Below are 25,374 nucleotides of genomic sequence, written 5' to 3'. Positions count from 1 at the left end.
TCCCTAAGGCCAATCTATGGTTTTTGAGCATTTATCCCTATCATGCATGTAGATGCAGTTATTATAAACCATATTAAAATATTATAGAACCGAGATAAACAAAACATGAATTACAATACAAAATAAATCTTCTAGGTCTTCAATCTTCAAGACTTCATGTGCCATCAAATGATCAAGCTAATATGAACTTGCACACAAACTTGATAGACATTAAATACAAAGAGTATTTGTCATTATCAAAACCGGAATATGACCAATAAGGTCAACACACATACTAAAATATAACCAGAAAACCACAGCCATAATAATCCTAAAGGTTTAACAATCACATGCAAGAGCATATGACAAATCAAATGACTGTGGCAAATCAACACGTTTCAAATTATGATTTTCAATAAGAACATTACATTTAAGCACATGCCACACATAATTCAAAACATATCTAAGCTAAAAAAGTTTTTGAGAGCATAATAGGGTAGGATTTAATTTTGGATGCTCCCTCCTATTGATTTGAATTCATGCTTAGATACAGTAAATTGCTTATACTAAACAAAGATTAATTTCATTAAGTATGCTAAGTAGTATAAGGAATCATTTTTAAGTCTTTTAAAACGAATATACTGGATTAAGATTTATTCATTTTACCATTCGACTAGTATAATCATTCCTATAGGTCACACATGCATAAGAAATGTAACGCCTCGGACCTGCCACCTAAGGCCCGGAGTGTTATGAGACCAATCATATGTCTGTGATACCATTCACACAGCAGAAATAAACGTTCATCTGCAAAAGTGGCCGGCACACTCTTGGCTTCTGTGTCGCCTTTCTCCCAGCTCTCTCAAGTTCCTTCGATTGCAGACGAAGGAGGAAGACAAAAATTAACCGAGCAAAAAAATGCTATACCAAGTAGTGTTTTTTAATTACCATGCGTCAATCGATGGGAGGCTCGCAGATTAAAAATTGTTTAGTCCATCCAGCGTTTTTTGGGACACCAATTTGGAAAATAAAGTTTAGTATGAACTATTTTTAAATAATTTTAATTGAAATAATATTAAAATTGAAAAAGAAAAAACTTGTATTATGGCCAATAGCCTAACCTGGGCCAAAATCTATAGAAAAGTGCCTAGAGTTAGGATTGTACAGAAAAGTGATGTTGACTAATTATAGGATGCCCGGTTTATAGATACCTTAGTCAAGTTTTAACTTTCACGTTTTAGTTCTGTTTAGGTGTGGAAAATAATTTTTATTTCTAATTTAAAATTTTTAAAAATTATTAAAAATGTAATATTTTTTTCAATATTTATATGAAAATCAGCAATAAATATTTTTTGTATTATTTGATTATGGAAATAATTTATAAAAAATAAATTTAAATAATTATAAAATATTTTAAAATTTCAAATTTATATATAAAAGTTGGAAAATATTTTTTTTTTGCTATATTTTTAAATCTTATTTTAAATGTATGAACATGAAATTCGGATGTTGAACTTTAATTTGTATTGATTATTTATAGAGTTCCTTTAAATCCATATAAATCAAAATCAAATTCCTTCTAATCCATAGAAATCAAAATCAACCCTCAAAATCTATGATATCAAATTTAGTTTATATACTTTTAAATAATTAAAAATAAATTATCTTGTTATAGTTATTCTAAAATATAGAAATAAAAATGAAAAACTACTTTAGAGAAGCAAACTCTTTATCTTCTACTCTTTTTAAAATGAACCTTGAGAAATTTAAAAAAAAAAAATTGATAATTTTTTGGAACACTGAAAAATGAAAAACCAAAGATGTTCTTCACAATTGAATGGGCCCTCAAATTTTTTTTTTTTTGTAAAACTAAATAGAAAAAGTATAATATGAAACAAAAAATAGTACTAAAAAAGAATACAAAATAATAAATAAAAGTTGTGTTAATCCATTTGGGCATGTCTAAGTCACTCAAACCACATGAGTTTATTGAAATTCATTGATTTTCACATGATACAATGTATTTTTTTCAAATAATATAAAATTTGACAAAAATTTAAGTCCAAATTACTAATTTCTTATGATGAAATTAATAGTAGTAATAAAAAGACATATTATTTCTACACTTTGTCTCTTAAAAAACATTCTAATAGTCAAGTTTGAATCATTTTCATTCTAGGCTTTCAGGTTGAATTCTAAAAGAGATGCGAAGAGATATAGAATGGGAGATCAGCTGCCCTTTGTTGTATACCCGAACTCTATATAAAATTTTATAATCACATAAAAGAAATATTATTCCTATGCTTTATGCCATGCATATGGTTCATTACGAGGGATGATTAGGTTGAGAGATAATCTATCTATTATTCCAAACCTGTTGGGTCACATTAGTCTTTTCTAGAGTGGTACTTCGACGCATACCGAGCATACATAAAAAAAATCCGACTACATATGATGCTTTCGGGGCACTACTTTAAATGATAAGCAAGTGGGTGGCATGCATTTAATTTACAGTTATAACTAAGTCACTCAGGAAGACTGGCAAGTCGGTCAACATTGGCATATGTGGGTGGCGCATGAAGTCACCGTCGACTGGGTAGAATTCATGACCAAAGCAAATATGGTCACCGACAAAGTTCCTATTCCATTTCTGAAAATTGGCAATGACCTCTTTTCACATTATATGTGTTACATTATATGTGTTTAGCACGGGAAGAGTGTATGAGTAAAGCTTGATACATATGAGTGATCATCAATTTGATTCAAAAAATTATTGAGTCTTGAGTCTAGCTATATATATAAATACCATTCATTTATTCTATTTTTTCAATATGAGATAAACTCACAAGTAAAATTTTTAACAACTTTTCTCTCTCACTTGTGATTTTCAATTGCTTTCCCTTGAACGAAAATCATTTCCCTCACGAGAGCAAACCTAATTCTTTAACAGTTCTTCAAGTTAGTCTTACCACCGCTTCTTACGTGTATCGAATTGTATTTAACGTGCCTCCGAACCAATCTTGCCTCCACGTCTTGACCATATTTAGATCTATCTTCCAAGCTTAGATGATCTTTAGTGGTCTCAATCACACACTTGATACTCTAATTGTTAGTACTTTAAAAGAATTAACTTCATACCTTGACTTTTTCCTATATTGCCACTCACCTAGAGTTACAAACCATCAGCTCTAATACCACTTGTTAGTACCGATGGAGTCCGAAAGTAGGCTTGATACACGTAAATGAACACCAACTTGTCCCAAAAGCTTAAATGTAGTGATTTAAAAAAAAAAATTAAAACTCTCTCACTCCTCTCGATTTTGAAATGACGGTTTTATATTAAAATATAGACATCATATTTTTGATACTGACATATGTGATGACGGTATTATATTGGGAAATGAAATGACAGAAATGTTAGTTTTTATACTAAGATGTGGAAATGAGAACCCTGATGGATCAATGATATACATGAGAGCACGGTACCGTTGTTAGTGAATGAGTTAGTGCAACCACACTACTCAGGGAGAGTGTTACTATTGGAAGTTGATTGGGCCTGCGGAGAGATGTTGACCGTCCTTGGGTCTGAACCAAGCTGTGGTAAACCAATCGTACTACAAATGCGTATAGTTTGACTTAGCCTGGTAGGCCAACCATGGTTAAATCCCACCTTCAAGCCGCACAACCCAGTCATGTGGGGTTATTACATGACAGTGATATAAAAAATATACATGGTGATTCTACATTAAAAAAACATATTTTGTTTCGTACACAGAGAAATTTATTGAGCATGAGCATTTTTTCTGAGAAAAATATATGATTGCAAATGTATATATATATATATATATATATATATATGGTTATGACTACAGTTTTCATGATTTCTCAGTTAAATTAACTATTAAATGAATGTGATATTGTAACGACCTACTATTTCACTAGGTTTATATATATATATATATATATATATATATATATATATATATATTGCAAAATTTACAATGCTCTGATACCAAATTGGATTAAACCCAACCATCAACCTAAGCAGCGAGAAGTAGAAATCAAATAAACATAACCATATGTATTTATATACAATACCAGAGTGGTAAAATGTTTCCCAAAATATACATATATGACTGTTTTCTCAAATGCCCTTAATTGGCTAGGGTATACAAAAATACTCCCAAAAATACTCACTCTACTATCAGGGCAACACTAAGGCCCCTCTATCTGCGAGCTTGGTTTGCTCACCTTCCTGGATCACCTGAAAAATGTTAAAATAATGGGATGAGCTAATGTTCAGTAAAATGAAATATACTATTACTAGTGTGTGGCAAATGAGTTACAATATTATGAAAATCTATTTCTATATAATAATGTATAACTGGATCTGTAAATACAGTACAAGTAATAGAAACCACCACCATTTCCATGTTACTTAAAATATTTGTATTTTAGGTTACTATTCAAAATACTTCTAATGTACATAAGTATATTCTCTATCTCTGTAAATCTGTATATACATAATAATAACTGAAAACTTCCCTATGGCTAACTATATGTCATGATTTAACCCCTTATAACAGGGTTGTACGGCCCGTAAGCGGGATCTACCCTGGCTGGCCAACCAGGGTAAACCACTATACTCCCTCAGTCAGATCGGCCACTCCTCAACCCATATCTGATGGGGAGCCTGTCCATGTCTGGGCACGATCGGCCTACTACCACATATTATCTGAATAGGTGGTTGCACTCTGAACCGAATATCTGTAGTTACGGTACTGTGCTCTGATGTATGCTCCAACAGCGTCTGATACTATATAATATATTTCTATATACAACTATCTAATTTACCATGATTCTGAAATAACTATATTAACCATGACACTGAAATAAACTTTAACTGTGTTAACTGTATTTCTGAACTGAATTGTAATTTGTAAGTCATGGTATTGAAAACTGTATAATCATGGTACTGAAAATTGTATAATCATGGTATTTAGTAATAACTACAAAATATATCCACTGGCTGTATATTCTATAAAACGTACCCTAAAAATATTGTAAAACATGCTTCTTTAATATATTTATATTCTCAAGCCACACAGTAATTTAATACATAATATTCATAATTAATAAACTGTATAAAATCCTGTTGTGTATAATAATCTGGTAAAAATATACATTTCATATTGGAAATCATTTTAGAACTACCTAGCATAGCATATTTCCCTTACGTGATTTCTGCTAAAATCCCCCTACTGAGACGGGTCCTACACCTGCAGGGTTCTCCACTCAACACTTTGAAAACCATATATCTTAGAACAAAACGTCACTATTTCTACGTTTATAGCATTTCCTACAATTGCTGGAAAGTCAAATTCTGAATAAAAATCCTTACCCTGAATTTGGGATGAATTCCAACTTCGTTCTACAGACGATCCGCTCCAGAAGACTTACAGAGAACTCTGCTAGGAGTGTCATGGTGGCCTCAGATCGTCAATCCGGCGACTGACGGAGCCGAAATCGAAGAAAGAAGAGGAAGGAACCGTAGGGGAAAGGAGAGAGAGAGAGAGAGACTGCGACCGAATTTCTGCGATTAAAATCATTTAGGGCTATTTATATTGCGGATTCGTCGATGAGTCACGTCACCTCGTCGATGAATCCTGTAGAAAATTCGTCGATGAACCTGCACCCTCATCAATGAATTTCAGACTTCCAAAAATCCTCTCTCGGCATCTTCTCGTCGACGAAACTTGCCCTCATCGACGAGATCCTCTAGTACCCTCGTCGATGAATCCCATGTGTTCATCAACGAGGCCATGAAAAAATCCCCTGGGTTATTATATTCAAAATGCAATGTCGTCAACGAACACTCCGTGTTCGTCGACAAAGTCGACTGCCTCCTTCTATTACTATTTCCATTTCTCTCCCTCTTTATTATTTAAATACTATTATTCTTTGGGTCACTACAGTTATGATACATTAAAACTCATGTTGCCATACACTGATAATAATTTATTTCGTCTTACTGAGAGATGTCTCACTCCAATAACTTTAAATATTTCAGGAAATCCAGGAAGTCGTACTTAGCGAGTTTCGAGGTAAAGGAGACTTAGATACTGTAGTCAGGGTAAGTAATTGCGAGACACGGTTATGCTTTGTGTATTTTGGGATATATATTATATATATTTGGGGAAATATATGTGTATTCTGATGGTATTTACTGGAATTGGTGTATTCCCAAGAGGGGAGGTGAATTGGAGATTTAAAATTTTCTCCTAAGTTTACTATCCAGTAGCAGTATAACACAACATAGGATCTGTCTATGCAATTATAAACCCAATTATTCACAATAATAAATCATAAACATTCAAGTGCTGAAATATAAATTGCGAAAATTAAAAGTAGGCACAAGAAATGTTATCGGGGTTCGGCCAATACTACCTACGTCCCCGCCTCAACTCGAAAGCCTAAGGATTACCATTATTGCTCACTTAACGGGTGGAACCGCACCGTTTACAACTAGGTCAAATTACTCTAGGGCTAACCTCAACCTTTACACACTCTCCTTGCTGGGCAGAGAAGGCCCTACAGATCCTTACGGGCTAGATCAACGCTCCCTCAAGCCACGTCTGGAATATAATAATGAATGCCAAATTTTTGTGTACAATTCTAATTCTTCTAAACCCAAGCAGATATGTACCAATACGCACATGCAATAATCAAAGCACCTCAAGCAGATAAGAACTATAAGTTCAGTGAAATACATATGCAATAACAGTCAAACTAATATCAATATTTAATCAAGAACAAGAGTGCATTCTCAATCAAACTTTGAAACACTTTATCAATATATATATCAATCAAAAGTGGAGTTTCAAAGATTTCCAACAAATGTAATCAAAATATTTCTAAAATGATTTTCTTAAAATTCTAGGGCAAGAGATATTTGAAAAATAAGCTCGTGAAAAAGATTTTTGCACAAAAACAATACAAGCTTACAAGTCTTGCCACACAAGTGCCAAGACTCACAAGCTACAAAGTTTCCCCACACAATGATTATTAATTAAACCGGGGGGGGGGGGGGGAGAGGGGGGAAACTTTAGCTCAACTCTCAATAGAAAAATAATCAAACAATCAAAGTAATGAGAGTTATAGCTTTAGCAAGCAATGTAGGATGATTTAAAATACTCTCACTCAAATAGATTTTGCCAAAGAATGATCAAAGGATGAGTATATGGGTTGTGTATGAGGAAAGAGCTCTCAAAAAATTCAGAGAAAATTTTCTTAATCAAACTCCCAAATCTTAGCTTAATCTTGCAAATGAAACCATATATATATAGACATGCCAAATATTTTGACTGTTAGGGACATCGAGGGAATTATTGAAATTGTTTTAAACATCTTTAATCAAAATAACCCTGATTTATCCTTAATTACCCGCAATAAAATTTTGGCTAACCTAAGGGTTTCGGTCGACCATATTCAAGATTCGACCGACCGTAGTATTATGTTTGGTTGACCAAGTCAATTTTGAACTAGAAATATAGTCGACCGTCTCAAGGCAATTTTTGAACCCTTCGAGGTTCAGTTGACCGAGAGAGGTTCGATTGACCATCTTTATAGGTTCGGTCGACCGTATCCAAGTGAACTAACAAATTTGATTGATCGAGTGTATGGGGTGTCAGGCACGAAGGGATTCGGTCAACCGTAAGTTTCACATTCATTTTGTAATGGTCGACTAAGCAAAGTCAAAGTGTTGACTTCAGTTTGGTCGACCGAAGCCTTTATATAGCTTTGGGTTCGGTTGACCGAAACTACTTAAAGTGTGTATTTGGGTTCTGATTTTTAATTGAAGTCACCCCTGTTCACATAATTATAACTTCTAAATCATAGGAGATTTGTTATGTGGTGCTTGGGGACCTAAGGTCAGTCTATGGTCTAGGCTATTCAAGTATGCCTAAAAACCTGGCGAAGGTTGATGGAAGGTGATCCCTAAGGTCATTCTATGGTCTTTGAGCTTATAGTCACTACATTGCATGTCATGCATTAATTATTACAGACGTTTCAATAATTATTACAGACTCAAAATAAATAAAAGAAAATATAATACAACTTGAAACAAAGTGTCGGCCTTACAAATCTTAACATCTTGTTTTGATGCTAACAAACAAGTAGATCTTAACATGCTTTGTTTAAGTGATAAATTGTCAGGACTCAATGATGAATGCAAGGTTAAAGAATTCATGAAAGCTTGTTCTTCAAATAAGGATGATTATATCAAGCTTGAGGCATGGATTCAAGAATAAAAGCTTAGGTGATCAAGGACCTAAGGTCTTTCTAGGGTCTATAAGGACACCGAAAAAATTCGGCGTCATTCGACCAAAGGGTGATCCCTAAGGCCAATCTACGGTCTTTGAGCATTCATCCCTATCATGCATGCAGATGCAGTTATTATAGATCGCATTAAAATATTACAGAACTAAGATAAACATAACATGAATTACAATACAAAATAAATCTTCTAGGTCTTCAATCTTCAAGACTTCACGTGCCATCAAATGATCAAGTTAGTATGAACCTGCACGCAAACTTGATAGACATTAAATACAAAGAGTATTTGTCATTATCAAAACCGGGATATGACCAATAAGGTCAACACACATACTAAAATATAACCAAAAAACCACAGCCATAATAATCCTAAAGGTTTAACAATCACATGCAAGAGCATATGATAAATCAAATGACTGTGGCAAATCAACAAGTTTCAAATTATGATTTTCAATAAGAACATTACATTTAAGCACATGCCACACATAATTCAAAACAAATCTAAGCTAAAAATGTTTTGGAGAGCATAACAGGGTAGGATTTAATTTTGAATGCTCCCCCCTATTGATTTGAATTCATGCTTAGATACAGTAAACTGCTTATACTAAACAAAGATTAATTTCATTAAGTATGCTAAGTAGTATAAGGAATCATTTTTAAGTCTTTTAAAACGAATATACTGGATTAAGATTTATTCATTTTACCATTCGACCAGTATAATCATTCCTATAGGTCACACATACATAAGAAATGTAACACGCCCCGAACCCGCCATGTGGGGCCTGGAGTGTTATGAGACCAATCATACATCTTTGATACCATTCACGCAGCAGAAATAATTAAATAACCTCAAACAAAATACCAGAATTTTATATTTACATATGCAGACCCATAAAATACAATCTCATTCTTCATATTACATAACCAAGATAAAATATATTAAACATAACACTAAAAACATATCTATTTTGGTATCCATAAAAACTAAGCCCAACCTAGAGCTATCTAAGCTCGATCACCTAGAAGACCTAAAAGATTAAATATTCATTGGGGTTAGACACCTCTCAGTAAGGAAGAAATAAGTTATAACAGTGTGTGGTTGAAGTGTTTAATATAATTACAAAATACACAAATAATCGTATTTCACTATCAATAGTAGCTGAGAGAAAATGCACCCTTAAATCAAATCAATGTCGACTTCTCTTTTACTCAATCACATACACACATACATCATTTTTTTACTGATAATTCCCGAGAATAGAGAAGTTTACCCGCCCATACTAGTAGATTCCCTCTTCTCTAGTGCTAGCACCAGGGCACTCACCTTTCTCAGTAAGCCGTCGGGTTATGTATCCAGGTAAAGTCTCCAAGAATAGGGAAGGTCACCCACCCATACAAGTGGCTTCCCTTTGCTCTGGCATCCATAGATAATTACTGGAGTACTCTCCTTCTTCAGCAAGCTCTCAGGCGAAGTATTCTACTTTATCGTAAAGTAATTAAAGCTACACGCAACCAATGCCAATCATTTCACAGAATTCCATACATAACACATACCACAACCAATCCACACAGGATATACACATTTTTCATTCCTACCCACACAAGGTCCATATCCACACAGAATGCAACATCCACACAGGACTCTCATAAATACAACATATACGTCCACACAAGACTGGTCCACACAAGACTATCATACATACAACATACCTTTCCACACAGGACTATCAACCACACAGGTTACATGGTCCACAAAGGACTAATCATCACTCAGATTAAAACACATACCACCCTGTCCATGATAAATAGGTAAAACAAACTCCTCATACCATTGTCAATGTTTTGCCCCAATATAAACGGTCATATAACGACCTCCTCATACCACTACCAATGTTATATGACGGTTATATCAAGTACGATATAACAACCTCCTCATACCACTGCCAACGCTATATCGCAATTTACATGAACCACAACACAAATCAATATCAAACCAACCACTCAAACACATCCACGCATCTACCACAATATACACAATCTGACAGTATCCACAACCAACTAGTATTTTCAACCAAACAGAAATCACAACCCAAACAGTATTCAAAATCATGCCATAAATCATAATTCCACAGTACTTGCAACCATTTAATTATCAAAGTTGTTTTCAAGCCACACAATTTTTTCCAGTATAATATATAATCAAAAATAATATTTTCAATCCCTGCACTGTTCAGAAAATTATACCAAAATGTATATATATATATATATATAAAATTTTATACCCCAAATTTATTTAGTTTAAAATTAATAAAAATCTATCATAAAGTATTTTCCCTTACCTGCTCCTCAAGATTCTGCCTAAAATGGAGCGAAACGAGACCCTGTATTCCAAAAATCTCAACTTACTCAAATCTTATAAAAACGTTCATTTAATACTTCCTAGGTTCCGCATATCTCAAAATAATAATAAAACCCTAAAATATCTCACTTACCCTAATTTTGGGATGTTTCCCAAACTTCTCAAATCGAAATTCTACTTCGCCTATGTTACAAAGAATTTTCCCAAGAGTCTCGTGGTAGCTTCTGATCGTCGACGGGCTAAAATTGGGCTGGATTCGAAGAGAGAAGGCAAAGGGGCCATTTTTAGAGAGAGAAACATAAGAGAAAATGAAGTCTTCAGATGAAATTCTGATTTTTGCCTATTTATAGGCAGCCTACCATGTGGCCTCGTCGACGAGTCCGGATGTCTCGTTGACGAGCCCAAGAACACAGTTCATGGATGAAACCAGGAGCTCATCGACAAAATTCAAAAATATAAGAACCTATCTCGGTAAACCCTCGTTGACGAAACATGTATACTTGGCGACGACGCTTAAAAGATTGCTCGTTGACGAGAAAATTTCTTTTCCCTTTCTTCTATTTCTCTCTTTTCCTTTTATTATCTTTCTTATTATTTTAAATAGTTAAAATTTTTTGAGTCATTACATTCTCCCCTCCTTAAAAGAATTTCGTCCTCTAAATTTATTAATCACCCATTTCTCACAACTAAAAAGCTAACTAAACACATTCACACATTTAAATCAATTCAAAAATAGGCAAAACCAAATTATGCAAAATCAAACAAATATAATACGCATGCTAGCATAGACATATTACCTACGCCTTTAGCATTGTCCTCCTTAGGTGTACCCAACATATAAACATATGCTGGGGCACCGCCGCCGCAAGGCACCAGGTTGTTCCTCTGATTCTAATTCAGAGCAGGTGCATTGTTCGGCAATTCTCGACATTCCCAAGCTATATGACCATATTTACCGAATCTATAACACATGACACCTCTACTCTAGCATTCTTCTCAATGCTGCTGGTTACATCTAGGGCGGTGGGGATGTGATGAATCACCCTGTCATCCTCGATCATTTCTTTCCGACCCCTGACCTATAGCATCTCCATATCCCCTCCACAACCCTTGTTTGACATTTGTTTGGCAGCGGGGAGAGCAGGCCTTTTTCTTCATTTGATGCCTCTGCTCCTCCCTACAGACTTGACTCTACAATAGTGACTTTTTCTACCAGTTCTACGAAATCCTGAATCTACAAACGTGTCATGTGCTCATGAATCCTATGATTTAGGCTCTTTTCAATCCATTTCACCTTTTGGTATTCATATGGAACCATAGAAGGTGCAAAGTGAGATAGTTCCATAAGTTTAGCAGCATACTGCTGAATAGTGAGACGCCCTTGAGTCAGGTTGAAAAATTATTCCGCCTTTAAATTTCTGGCAGTGCTGGGAAAATATCGATCATAGAAGACCTACTTGAAACGACCCCAAGTCATTGTCATAGGTATTGCTCGTTGTTCCTCCAAAAACTTCATTGCATGCCACCACCGTTTAGCTACTCCTGCCAGTTTGAAGGTGACAAAAAGAACATTCTGCTCCTTAGTGCAATTCAACACTGCCAGTGTCTTCTCCATCTCTTGCATCCACATCTCAACCTTAATCGAGTCAGTACAACCCTAAAAGGATGAGGGTTTCATACAGGTGAATTGATCAATCGTGCAACCCTGGTGCACTGTGAACCAAAAGGTACTGTCCTCTTCTTATGATCCTGTGCCACCTCATCCTCTCAAAGACCAGCCCCAACTACGATGGTTTTCTCCACCAGAACAGAAAACTCCCAAATATGCAGCATTCCCACCAGCCTACGGATGTCCTTCCTTAGGCCTTTCTCGAACCTCCGAGCCTTTTTGTACTCGTTCGAGATCATACACAGTGCAAAGTGAGACAGCTCAATGTATCTAGTTGCGTAACTCTGCAATGTCAGGATCCCCTAAGTCAGAATTGAGAATTCATCTGCCTTTGCATCATGAATGGAAGTCAGGTAGTATCTCCTGAAGAATACCTCCTTAAAATAGCCCCACGTCATCCCTGATGAATCAGTTCTTTGCTCCTCAAGCAGACTCACTGCCAACCACGACCTCTCAGCTTCTCTTGCCAGCTGAAATGTGGCATAGAGAACTTTCTGCTCATTGATGTAATGTAGAACCTTCAGTATCTTTTCTGTCTTTTGCACTAGTTCTCTACTACAATTGGGTCGAATCCCTCAGTAAATGTCGGAGGATGAATGCGAGTGAACTTCTCAATGGTGCGACCCACAGTCGTAGGTGGATGCTCCTATCCCCTAACACTTTGCCCGATCTCTTGCATGATACGCCTGGTCAAACCCCGAGGCACGGAAGGTGACCCTTGACTCACAGTCCCCTCTGAGCTACTATCTCAATTGCTATCCTTGGGCTCCATTCTGAAAATAGTATAGGAATAGATTAACATTCCTATATCGTAGCACAGTTAACACAATCATTGCAGAATAATCATGTTAAACTCTAAACTCTCAAGCCTAGGTCTGTCATACCGCACAAACATGAAACCATGAATGGTTTGCCATGATTTTACTGAAATCGTCATTTCAGAAAAAACATAGAACACCACAAATGAATCCCCGTCTAGCTACAAGAACACCCTCGACCTACTCTACCCATTCCCTACATCTTATACTCTGGTATGTTCACAAAATCACTCCTAACCAAGTCCACATAACCTAACAATCTCGTTAGCTCTGATACCAAGTTGTCATGCCCCAAACCCGAAAATGGGACCCAGGGTGTGATTTTGTAACCTAACATGTCCATGTATCTTACAACCAACCATGATACTACACATTATAAGGGTTTGATATCATAGGATTCACGTATACCCTATCCACAATGATATACATAAGATACGCAACGAAATAATTCAACTTGTTACATCGTATTACCATACAAGATTTTATACAAAACAGGATCTAATTCCCACAATACATAACATACCATGGGTGTCTACATAACCCAAAATGACAACCCGGAAAAAGAACAGTACTTACACAAGTATTCCTACAAAGCTAACCAACAACCAGCTCTTGAAACGCTAGGACGCTAGTTTCGGCTACTCGAGGGACCTAAAAAATATTTGTATGATAGGGGTGAGACACCTCTCAGTAAGGGAGAAACATGTTATATGAGTGTGTGGCACATGAGTGTTATTTCAACAGTAAAATATAAACATTTCACAATTCTAGTATTTTCACAAAATAGTTCCAGTATACATCTCACAAAACATCTCGGTCTAGTGTCATCACACTCTTCAGTCTAAGTTGGCTGCACGACAAGGCGCCCTCGGTAACCTGGAGTAGCCTAAGCCCCACAGCATTCAACCGGCACAGACATGGTACTAACTCATACCCTTCAGTGACCAACTGGAATCATAGGTGGTATTGTACACCCTCGGCCTCAAGCCGGATATCACCGCCTATAGTATTATTCCAGCACACCTCATATCTCAGCCTTCAGTTGTTAACCGGCACGCTTCAATTGTCTTAGGCGTTCGGTTTTATCTTGACTTGAAATTTTCACAAAACCTGGACCAATTTGGAACTCACGTTCCTATATCTCATTTCAAATACTCACAACCTAAGGTAGTTAACCGGTACGCTTTTTCCCAAAACATATCATTAATAGCCTACGGTAGTTAATCGGTACGCTTTTCCACAAACATACCATTCAAAATATATAAGCTCATTCCACACTTATTTGGGCATACAAACAATCTCATATCAGGTATTCCAAAAATAAAATTTAAAATAATCAAAGGTATGGTCATCTCGATATTACAGTTTAGCCAAATATATAATTTTCTAACAGAAACGAAGATGATACTCAAAACCCCCAATTTTCCCAAAAACTATAAACCCGAAAATTTTGTAATTTCACCCAATCGATTTCCCAAATAAGTAGCCAAAATATCCATAATAACATTAACCACAGTTTTGCCGATTCGAATTACAAAAACAAATGATATAACTAGAAACCCCTTACCTTTCCCCAAAAACCAAAATACAAACTAAACGGCTCCAAAACAGCAAACCAAGTTTCTAAAACCTAAAAATCGAAGAACACTACTTCCATATAACCCTACCTACTACAAATCTATCAAACCAAAAATGAAATTGAACCCTTACCTCGATTTTGGATCAAAACCCAAAAATCCTCGAAATGAAATTCCAATCCACTATAATCGTAGAGATTCTCCTCCTGATCCATGTGGTAATGTCGGATTGTCGACTCGGGTAACAGGTAGCCTAAATCTTAGAGAGAGAGAGAGAGAGAGAGATTTGGTTCGAGTTCTAGAGAGAGAGAGAGAGAGAGAATCTTATTTTCTTTTCCATTAAGCAAGTGATTTAGATATTTATAAACCTTTGACCCGACCAACCTCGTCGACGAGACGACGTCCTCGTCGACGAGCATAAGAAGGGAGTTTGTCGATGACGGCGTGACCTCGTCGACGACGGCGTGATCTCGTCGACGAGCCTGAGATTTCAAAATTCTCAAAACTTCTCGGCATCCTCTCGTCGATGAACCTCTGAATTTTATCATTGAGATGGAGAAGGGACTTCTTTGACGAGAGAAGGAACCTCGTCAACGAGGCATGCCAATTTTCTCTTTTTAAATTTCCTTCCCTTTTCTTTCTTATTTAATTCAAAATGCTTGAGTCGGGTTCTTACAGCTAGCGCAGACCGATTCTACCCTTAATTGGGCAGTAATCAAGTGTTCTAACCGCACTTCAAAAGGTTAGTGGTGACTCCATACATCATGTTTTCCATGAAAATATCATTTTAAAAACCACCTTTTCTAGTTCACGTACCCTGGGGCTACACACACATGGTCATGTTTCCACCCTACGCAGGGTAACGTCGCGACAGCTTGGCGACTCTGTTGGGGACGCTTGGGAGTCGAATTGATGATTAATTGAGGATTATCCCAAATTTCAAAAATAATAAGCCTTCTTAACTACTCCTTCCTTATTTTGTATATATTGTTCATATGTTTATTTGTTTGTAGGTACTTTGCGAATAACTACAGTAAGTATAGGTGAATAAGTAAAGGCTTGGCTTTAATTATGACAACTTTATTGACTGAATAAGCATGCAATTAACTGAGAACACTTTGATTAAGCATCTGTTTACTTGTGAATATCTTGTTGCCATGGTTGATAAAAAACATGTGATTACTCGTTTACATGATATGTTTGAATAAAGCATGTGTTTAATTGTAAATAATGAATGAATGGATGTAGGGTAGGGGATCAGGCTTAATATTCACACACATTCGCAGCTCTATACCCAAGCTTTCCTTACTAGGATTAAAAAGGAGTGTAATAGTGTTACTCCCTATGTGGTAGAGCTTATGGGGACTCGCGAACCACTCCTCTTAGTGTGAACTTTTTTCGAACCTCTGTGAGGGAGGATTGAGTCAAAATCTAAGAACTTATTGTCTATAGGAAATAGAGTCTAACCACATATGATTGTCCAAAATCCCTCACCTAGGATAGAGCCTCGGGGAATCCAGTACATACCTTCTCCGGGGTTGGAACAGAAGCCACATCCTTCTCCACAGGTGGTAATCTATGTTTGTCGTACATATGTTTGGAAAATGTTGTGTGTTGTTGTTGTGCATTATGCATCCACTTAGGCATCCCTATCACTTGGCCAATATTTCGGAAAAAATCCTAATCATTTGTGAAAAAAGTCAAATTTTATCTCCTAAAGTACCCTACCTAGAGGAAAATGGATCATCCCTGAGATCATTAATGGATAAGGCTTTTCCCGAAACCCTGGCCAAATAATTATTTAGGCTGCACTGCATGCATCCATGCATAAGATTTAATCTCCAATGGACCAGTAATCACATTTCGATTTCCTGTAAAATCAGGTCGAACTAAAGACTAGAATTTCAAAATTGAGCCCTCCTCTACCCACCCTTACAACACCCGAAGAAAGGCGAAAGTCATGGAAGAGCAATTAGAAAGTCGGGTCTTGAGCATAGAGCAAGGACAAGAGGAGTTGAGTAGCCAAATGAAAAGGATACTTGATTTGTTACTAGACAAGGGAAAGACAGTGCAGGAACAGGATAATGAAGCTGACATGGATCCCATCCACGCTCCAGGTTTCACACTGGTCCATGGGCAAGCAGTCGGATCACCGCCAATTATCCTAGAGGGCCCACTGCCAAATATGGTCACATTTATCTTAGTTGCGCTAGTACTAGGAGTTGGAGTACCTCTGGTAATGACTACGGGGGTAGATGCAGGCAAATCTACAGTCAAGTACTGCTACGATGAGCTCGAAGAACATTAGGAGCTATTGAAGGGACCCATGCGTCCAACTCCATCAACCCCGCATACCTTTGTTTGGTGCTGAAAGTATTCCTACCACCAAAGTTCAGAGTACCAGATTTTGAAAAGTTTGATGGGATCCAGTGCCCACAAACTCACCTCTGATTATATTGCCAAGCAATGGCGGCCTACTCCGATGGTGAAAAACTGATGATGCACAGCTTCTAGAGCAGTCTAACCGGTGCGGCAACCAGATGACATAAAGACAAGGCGCGAATCCGCTTATGGGGAGATTTGGCCAACGCTTTCGCAGTTCAATACCGTCACATTATGGAGATGGCGCCAGATTGAATGGCCCTGCTAGAGATGGAAAAGAGGCCCACAGAAACCTTCCAAGAATACACCTATAGGTGGAAGGATGTAACGATCCAAGTGGACCCCTTGGTAGGTGACCGGGAAGCTATCACATTGTTCGTGAATACGCTAAAAGATCCCTACCGTAGGCACCACCTGTGAGCGAACTCCCCACAATTTCAATGCTTTCCCACATCTTATTTGCATTGGACTTCACCTCCACTTCCACATTAAGCTTCCCACTCGAAGCCATTATGGGGATGTGTGGATCTTGGAGGACACAAAGGAAAGCTACAACTACAGAAGCAAAATCAAATGTGAAAATGAGGTTGAAGGCGAAAGATCTAGATATGCAAGCAGTTGATCAATGTGGTCATGTATTTATAGCTTATTTTAGGGGAGATAGGAATGGAACTGTTCAAGTACTTCACCTTTAATTTATTTAAGGTGTACTACTTCCTTGACTTGCCGCTGGATTGGCCACGTAGTAGTTGTAATAATAATAATAATAATAATAAAGGCACTGGATGTAGTCTAGCCTGATATTGTAAACGATTGAAGCAGCTTCCTCATCCGCCGTTCTAGCCGATCTTACTATAGAGTGCATTATGTCACTGATGCTGACCGGGGGGAATTCGTTGTTTGATTCTTATTTTACTAAAGCACATGCAGCAATGCATGATTTTTTTTTCTTTTTGGTCTAAGCTGCATTTCGTACCAAAAGGAGTCTAGATGAGCTTGCCTGCCCACCAACTGATCGGGGGGAATTCTTTGTTTGATTCTTATTTTACTAAAGCACATGCAGCAATGCATGATTTTTTTTTCTTTTTGGTCTAAACTGCATTTCGTACCAAAAGAAGTCTAGATGAGCCTGCCCTGCCCACCAGCATGGACCAAAACAATTAATGGCCAGCATTTTGGATATCCACGGGCAAAGATAATATTACGCCTGATGTTTAGGAGACATTGTAGTGATTAAAATTAGCTAAGTTCTCTTATTCTGTAGTTGAAGGTTTATTTTTTGGCCATTGTGTTTTGGACATCACCTCCATAACCCACCTCTTCCCCAACAATGTATACATATATGTATGCATGTATGTATTTTCCATTTACATTTCAATTTTCAGCAGTTAGTAAACCTGAATTTTCCTGTAATAATGACAATGAAATGCGAATTTGAAATGGTTGGGAGTTGATGGTGATGATTTATTTAATTATTTATTGAAAACTTGAAATGCACGGTGACAATGATTTATCAATCACATTACAAAAGAGTTCGAGTCGAGTTTTAACATGTTTAGATTTTACTCCTTTAAACAAATGATCTCCATAATTGAGTTCGATTAAGTTTAATTTTGTTCATATATGGTTTATTTAATGGATGAGTTTAAAATAAGTACATTGTTCTCAAACGATTATTAAAAATACGTTGTTAGTGCTGATTTGATAGATTGTTAACAATATATATATATATATATAGACACATAGACGCATAAAATACGTCATTTTAAAATGAGTACTAGATAAAGTTTAGAGATGAGCCTCTTGATGAGGCAACCAACTAGTCAAATTTTCAACTTTGTACACAAATAAGTTTATAACTTATGAATAAAACTATGAGTCTTATTAAACAAGCTTATTTTTGGGCTTATAAATTATATTATTTGCAAGCTAGTAAACTAATTAGCCCATGAGTTTAAGACGCATTTCAAGCCTAACGCATTTGGTTTTCAAATTTTAAGCCTAAAGTTACGTTTTTCTCATTTATGTAGTGAACGAGTTTAATCAAATCATTATCAAATTGAAAATTGAGTTTTATTTAAAGCTTTTAAAAGTTATGAATTTAAAACTTTTAAAAGTTAAAAGCTAACTTTTTTCTCAACAAATTGTTATATTTTATTATTGTCTTTTGTTTTTTTTTTTCCGAATATTACTATATTATCAATACATTAATTACATTTTTTGCATACATGCATACATATAGTTTAAATATTTGAGATTATTTACAAATTTTTTTTATCAAACACTCAAAATTTATTTCTTCTTTCTAATATTTCTTTTAACAAAGGAATCAAATATTTTATACAACAATTTTTAATCATCTCCTCATCAGTTCCTCTTCAAAAGCCACTCGAAAAACTAAACCTAATTCTGTAAAAAGGTAAAGTCCCTTTCCTCATTTCTATGAGGATGGTCTACAGATATGCGTCGGATGTCTTTATTATGTCCAACTGGAATCCCTGATGTTTGGTTCATTCATGACACAAGACAATTAAGAAGAGTGTGCAAGAGAGAGAATGCCTTCGGTGAACCATGATTAAATGGTATTGGTGTGCAAAATTAGAATTTTGTTATATTAATTTTTTATATTTCTTTTTTTTTTTTTTTACTTTTCTTAATAACCAAATATGAAAAGATAAATTCATTCAGCTTTTTTCCTTATTATTTTTCAAGTTTTAATGGGGAGCTTTCATGTTATTTTTTTGGCTTTGATTTTTTTTTTTTTTGGTTTTTTCAATGCTGTTGATCTTTTGAAAGTGCATGCAAAATATATTAGAGGCTAGAGCAATGCTCCTTGACATGCAGAGTAGTTAACATTAATTTATTCATGACGTGGCAAAGCACAGGTAATTGGATTGCTGCAATGGAAGAATTAAATATTTTTGTTTGGGGGGGGAGGTGGGGAGGACGTGCTCTCTTCCCAGAAGGAACTTTCAATTTTTGTACGGTGCTCAGGCTATTAGAGTCATTATGAATGCAGCTAGCGAACATATATAGGAACAAATTTGCTCCTATGAAATAGTAGATGCAAAACAAAGGCAATCGAAAACTTTAAGATATGAGTAACAAGGAATTTTATGAAACAACATCTTAAAAGGAGATTTGTTATTGAGAATTGGAATAGGTAATCTGTTAATGATGTAAACCGCAGTCAAAACACACTCACCCCAGAAATGAAGAGGTAGATTGGACTGAAATCGAAGAGATCTAGCAACGGCAAGGATGTGTTGATGCTTTCGTTCAACAACACCATTCTGTTGTGGTGTATAAACATAAGATTTTTGATGAACAATGCCTTTGAAAATAAAAAATTTAGGCATGCGAAACTCTACACCATTATCAATACGTATGGCTTGTACAGTAGTATGAACTGATTTTCAACAAAAGTAACAAAAGACTGCAAGTAAAAACTGGCTTGTGCCTTAGATTGCATTAAGCATAACCAAGTGCATCGGGTATGATCATCTACAATGGTCAGAAAATACCTTGCACCATCAATTGATTTAGTAGAGAAAAGTCTCCAAATATCACAATGCACAAGTTGAAAAGCTATTGAACACTTATTATTACTGTTTGAAAATGACAACCTCTGCTGTTTAGCAAGAGGACAGATATTACAATGACCAGAATTTGATTCTTTTATTTCAAGGACAGATTTATGCAGCAAATCTAGTCTAGGCTTGGATGGATGTCCTAATCTATAATGCCAGACATCAAAATCAGAAGATTTGGCAGGAAATGAAGTAGGTACAGTGAGTAAGCTATTATTATTGAAAGCAGTATTGGAAACTGACATAGCTGAATGTTTATTGAGGAGATGATAGAGACCTTCCTTCTCTTCACCCAATCCAATCATCCTCCATTTCTGTAGGTCCTGTATGAAGCAATATTTTCCATGAAAAATGTTACAACAAGAAATGGATTTAAGAAGTTTACTAGCTGAGATTAGATTATAAGCAAAAGAAGGAACAACAAGAACATCAATGAGTAGCAAATTAGATGTTAAACGAATTGTTCCAATGTGTGTAACAGGAACAAGAGCACTAGTAGGCAATTTCACAGATGTGTTGATGGAAGTTGTTATGGTAGTGAGAGAATGAACAGAATTTACCATATGATCAGTGGCTCCGGTGTCAATAATCCATGTGAGACTAATTTGGTTTCTGCCCTGAGTGCAAACAGCAGATGAACAAGAAGGAATACCTGTCATTGTAGAGAAGAGATGATCTTCAGAAAAAGATCTTCTACTGTGGGTGAAAGGTCCAGTAACTTGAGCAACTGAAGGCTGTGACTGTATTTCAGGTGAAGGATGCATGATTGCCATGATCTGCCTAAGTTGTTCTTGAGTGAATGGAAGTTGCTGCACTTCACTGGATTGCTCAATGTTGGTTGTCAAGATTACTTGATTTTCTGAAGGAGCATTGTGCTTGTACCTTGACTTATGGCTTGGAGGATACCCATGTAATTTGTAACATTTTTCAGCCATGTGTCCTAGAAGTCCACAGTGAGAACACACAGGTCTGTCTTTCTTGCCATAACTCTGCTTATTCCTTTGATTTCCTGTAGCTCTTCCTAGCATAGCAGTTGGTTCAGTAACAATCACCGAACTAATCTCCCTTTGCCTCTTTTCTTGCACAAGCAATGCAAACACCTTGTTTATAGGAGGTAAGGGATTGCTTAGAAGGATTTGGCTTTTAATATGACCATATGACTTATTCAGGTGGCCCATCAAGAATTTCATTACATAATCTTGATTCTGATAATCAACCAAGATTTTCAAAGAAGCATGAGATGTTTCAGGAATTGGCCTGTAACTCATCAGTTCTTCCCACAAAGACTTTAATTGTGTGAAGTAATCAACAATATTCATTTGACCTTGTGTCAAATTAGAAATGGATTGCTGTAACTGAAAGATCCTAGGTCCATTAGTCAAGGAGAATCGATCTTCAAGTTCAATCCATATATCCCTTGCTGATTTGATGAACATCACACTGGAATAGACATCGTCAGACAGTGAGTTGAGAATCCATGATTTCATAGTGTCGTTACCTCGTTTCCAGGTGGCATAATTCACATTAGAAGAGAGAGGAACTTCCAAAGTTCCATCAATGAATCCCAGCTTGTTTTTGGCGCTCGGTGCCATTGTTACACACATGCTCCATGTCTGAAAGTTGTGTCGAGTAAGAACCTTATTTACCAGATGCAGGTTTGGACCATCACTACTTTGGAAGTAATAAGGATTTGAGCTCGGATCAACATTGGAGTTGACAGGAGAACAAGAAGTATCCAAAGGAGTTGCAGAGGAAGCCATGAGAGAAGAATTTCTCTAATTGCTCTGATACCATGTGAAGAAATATCTGAACGAGGAAGAGAGATTCTGAATGTGAAGAAACAGCTGAGCGAGAGAAGAAAAAAATTCAGAATCTTATTTCTGATAACCCAATATTACAGCAACTGAAAAATATATATATAAATATGAAAAAAAACTAACAAACTAACAAATAACAAACTGAATTAAGTTACAATGATATGTTGTAAATCTAACTGAATCACAACTGGTAGCTAATCTGTTTAGCAGTTTCTAGAAATGGATTTTCACTTTTGGGTTAGAAGTTTAAGATCTATTTGCATTTGTATCCAAAATCCAAATTCTAAGGTTTACCTTCTGAACTGGATTGTTATGCTTTTGGTCCAACATACCTTCTTGTAGTACAGAGTTTGATCAACATACGTCTCATTTCACCAAACTCTGCTCCCCGTTTTGAACCACACACAACTTGGCTTTGAAATTTTTGTAGTACTTCAGCAGCTCCCCATTAATCACACTGTAGGCTACAGTCTGGCTACCTTCATCTACTGCATCTAGCTTCTCCTTTGACTCTGTAATTAGAGGCAGCCGTACAAAACAAAAACCCCAGATCAAATACAAATGGGTCAAGTGAGATGCCAGTCCAAATGACATTGAGTTTCCCAAAAATTTTGTAAACTTTACCTTATGCAAACTTGACAAGGCGAACAGAGCCAACAGACTTTCCATCCCCTTCAAGAATTTGGATGCTCTTGTAACACCTTGGGAAACAGAGCGGCAGAGTCCCTGATGCTTTCCCACATCCTATCTGTACTGGACTTCACCTCCACTTCCACATCAAGCTTCCCAATTGAAGCCATTCTGAGGTATATTGTTGTTTGGAGGACACAAATGCAAGCTGCTGAGGAAGCAAAAGTGAGTGTGGAAGTGAGCTTGAAGAGGAGAGTGTTAAACAAGACAACTCTGAGATCGTAACTATCGTCGGTCAATCAACATGTGGTGATTGACTAGGTTAATTTCTCTCCAACGGTTTCCTTTCATGATTGCTAATTTATTTCCAATGGTTTCCTTTCATTATTGTATCTCCTTATTTATAATGTGTCTATAGCTAGCATACTATCGTGTTTAAAGTCTTTCCTTACTAATAAAACTTCCTTGTATATATAAACATGTAACAAACGGTGTAGGCATCGATTGCTACATGTGTTTGTAATGCCCCAATTTTTATACCATTTTTTTTTCTAACGTACATAACATATCGATCATACCAGTAATCCTATCAACGGAAGTCACAAGATATATATATATATATCACAGTGAATACACATACCAGAGTGTCAAGCAACCAGAAGTTTATAAATCAACATACTTCCCAAAATAACAAAATTCTAGGGGGAATCATCCATTCTTAGTTTACACACTCACCCTGTATGTTAGAGTACTAGCTTCACTCTATATGGAGCTCTATCACCAGCTCGATCTCGATTTTCTAAAATATTTAAATGTTTTGAGTGAAACACATCTTAGTAAGACAGAATAAATTATTTACAGTGTGTAGAAATATGAGATTCTTTGTTTCATAGCATATAACATATCAGTGATAGTATCTTATGAGAAAATATATCATTTCCATAATCATAATCGTATAGATATACAACACAAGCTTTCATAAGCTTTTACTTCCATTTCCAAAATCATTCATTCATATTCCAAGTTTACTCACGAACTTTTTGAGAATATGGAAGCTTACCCTCTCATACAAGTAGCTTCCCTCTGCCCTGAAATTATTTGCAGTCTAACTTAATTAACTCGAGTTCAACTACAACTGATACTTATCAGAGCACTCACCTTACTCAGTAAGCCTTCAGGTTATGTGTCTTACTTCACTTTAATTATTTATTTACTTACGCAATTTCATTTCTCATTTCCATTCCTTTTCCATTTTCCATTTCCATATCTAGCACATGAGTATCCTCGGTAACCCACACTACTATGTCTGTAACTCATGGTTGCCCTGAGGATTTTTTCTCCATGTCATGCTTTCCCCTACGGTCGGGGTTGTTGTTGACCTTATAGGTCACGTCCGGTTTTGATAATGACAAATACTTGTTGTATTTGATGGGTGTTTGAGGTTATATGCAGCTATACTGATTGGTAAATCAATATGATGGCACAAGGAATTGAAGTTGAAGACCCTGGCTTTGATTGTATTTAATTTCTATATTAATTATGAGTCTGTAATAGTAAAAAGGTTCTCTGGCTTGTAATAATTGCATGCCTCACCTGCATGGTATATGAGGTAAGTTCAAAATGAAAAAGGCTTAGAATGACCCTAGGGCACTCACACGAGCACATGTATGTATGACTAAATGGATAGGGTGATTGCATGATTAAATAGGACCGAAATGCACAAAATATGCATGTTTGGTCGACCGTACTTGTTAGTAAAAAATCCTCTTGGTCGACCGAACTGGGTCCGAGTCAACAGTTTGACCACAACCTGGTTGACTGAGCCATGGCTAGTATATTCTTCCCGGTCGACCGAACTCCCTAGGAGTCAACACATTGACCATCTGGTTGACTGTGTCCAAAATGTATAACAACGCTCTAGTCGACTAAGTTCCCACGTGTGAGAACTCAACGGCCTAGTCGACTAAACTAGTTAGTTCAAAAGGTTTTCGGTCGACCGAACTGCGTTAAATAGAAAAATCACCCTAGAACCTCCATGTCCGGTCGGCCGAACTTGTAGTTCAAATGATGCCCGATCGACCAAACTTAAAGCAACTTGGTCAACCAAACTTCCTTTGGTCGACCGATGCTCTCGGGTTGCCCCACTATTTTTACCGAGGTTAATATTTTAAAACAGGGTTGGTTTAATTAAAATATATTAAAACATTTATAAGAAT

The 25,374-nt window shown here is 36.4% G+C and overlaps 1 pseudogene; it reads right to left on the bottom strand.

The window, feature by feature from the left end:
• Positions 1-22,894: 22,894 nt before the first annotated feature.
• LOC131144010 (MLP-like protein 423) lies at positions 22,895-23,328 on the bottom strand (annotated as a pseudogene).
• Positions 23,329-25,374: the final 2,046 nt, after the last annotated feature.

This window comes from Malania oleifera, chromosome 12 (genome assembly GCF_029873635.1).
Source record: "Malania oleifera isolate guangnan ecotype guangnan chromosome 12, ASM2987363v1, whole genome shotgun sequence".
NCBI lineage: Eukaryota > Viridiplantae > Streptophyta > Magnoliopsida > Santalales > Ximeniaceae > Malania > Malania oleifera.
The sequence above is the reverse complement of the archived record's forward strand: the minus strand, read 5'-3'. Positions and strand labels throughout refer to the sequence as shown.